Consider the following 2,098-nt stretch of genomic DNA (forward strand, 5'->3'; position numbering starts at 1 on the left):
CGGGCAGCAATTCGTTTCCTAAAACGACCGTTTCTAATAAAACCGGGAGTTTTATTGAGAAACCGGGCTTTGTAAAAGTCGGGCTTCGAAACCAAAAAGATAAATTTTCCGGGCTTCTCGGGCACTTCGTGGGGTATTCCGGGCTTTACAATCGATACCGGGGCTTTGCGGAATGTTAATATGAAGAAAATATGGGTTTAGGGGCTAAATATGGCAAAATTCCAAAAATACCCGGGAGGTCTCGCACCCTCCTATTTATAGGGGGAAGCTTCTGATCGGACGGCCAGGAGGCTTCTGATCCGACGGCTGAGAAGGCTCGCAGAGGGGGAGGCTCGCATGAGGGCTGCGCGTGCGAAGGGCTCTCTGGCGGCTTGTGATTGGACCGAGGTCTAGGGTCCGAAGTAGGGGGTTCGTGGCGCCTGCGAGGGTTCGGACTCATGAGTCACTACACACGCGTCGGATGCGAGGCTCGCCACCGAGGCTTCTACGTGTAGTCAGCGGATTGGACCGCAGCTCGGACTCGGAAGGACATGACACGCCTCGCCAGGTGGCTTCGTGACTCAGCAGCTTGGTGACTCAGCAGCTTCGGTGACTCAGCAGCTTCGGTGACTCAGCAGGACACGTGTCACATGCGAGGCAAGGGTGACGTGGCAAAGTGTGACTATGCGAAATTTCTCGGTTTTCACGCCAAAACTTCTAAAATCCATAACTTTCGCATACGAGCTCCGTTTTTGACGTTCTTTATATGCACGCGTAGCTAAAATTACGATCTACAACTTCCGTTTAGACTTCGTCGGCTAATTTTGACTTTAAATTTTATATTATTATTTTTAACAGACCGGGACAGGAAATCCGTTAAAAATTCATAACTTCTTCATCCGACGTCCGTTTTCGTCAGACTTTTTACCGTTGTGCTCCTAATAACGAGACCTTCAATTCTCGTTTAGGTTGTGTCGGCTAAAAATCGCTCGATCTAAAATTCGAGTTTTTAGCTGTCTACTGCTACGCTGAAACTTCGAAAAATCATAACTTCCTCATACGAAGTCAGATTTGGGCGTTCTTTTTATCGAACTTCTCGGTTTAACGAATACTACAACTTTCGTTTAGATTACTAAGGCTAAAAAGTAGTTTATCAAAAACTCACTTTTTACGACATTCAGCACCGTGCCGGTTTTGTCGCGAAACTTCGACAGGTCATAACTTCTTCGTTATAACTCGGATTTTGGTATTCTTTATATCCCCGAAATCCTTGTTTCGACCACTACAACTTTATGTAAAGATATCGGGCTTATCTCACACTTAAATTTTGACGCTTATTTTTATTCTTAATTAATTAAGCCCTAATAATTAAGCATAAAACACATTATTCACATAATATTCACATAACTCCTTTTCATTTCTTCAAAATGAGTTACAAAGGTTAGCCTAGACTATCAACTCGATATAAATGCCTAGGCTAGAAACACGAGTGTTACATTATGGGATTATCCTGAGTCATATTAGGCAACTATATTAGGCAAGTAATTGACCCGGTTGTGCATGGTCCTTTTGGGTTGCCTTCACCATAGCAACTTTATAGGATGATTTATTAAGGGAGAGTAAATATCATTAGTATATTATGAGAATAATATAAAGAATAATATATTGTTATTTGATTAATATAAGTCATAGAATTAATTGGAATTAATTTGGTGACTTAAAGAGATTAATTAAATAAGAGGGTATAAACTGTCAATTGTTTGATAATTAAACTTTAGACTGTAAATCCATATAGATATGGATTGGACGGATTCTAGAAGCTAAAGGATAGCTTAAATCGTCCTAGAGTTATCTAAGGAATGGATTTGGATAGCCTTAAGAGAAAATTATCCAATTAGGGTTTAGGTTGTAACCCTTAAGGAGTCTACAAGTATAAATAGACCCTATGGCAAAGGGAAATCGGCACTTCATCTAAAGTAGAGAACCCCTGGCCGATTTCCTCCCCTCTCCTCTCTCCCAAATCATCCTCCTTGCTATTTGGTGTTTGTAAGCCATTAAAGGAGTGACAATTGTGACTCTAGAAGCTCCAAGACAACAAGATCAACAAGGAATTCAAAGG

The sequence above is a fragment of the Lactuca serriola genome, chromosome 6 (assembly GCF_051521515.1).
Source record: "Lactuca serriola cultivar US96UC23 chromosome 6, Lser_US96UC23_V15, whole genome shotgun sequence".
In the NCBI taxonomy this organism is placed as follows: domain Eukaryota; kingdom Viridiplantae; phylum Streptophyta; class Magnoliopsida; order Asterales; family Asteraceae; genus Lactuca; species Lactuca serriola.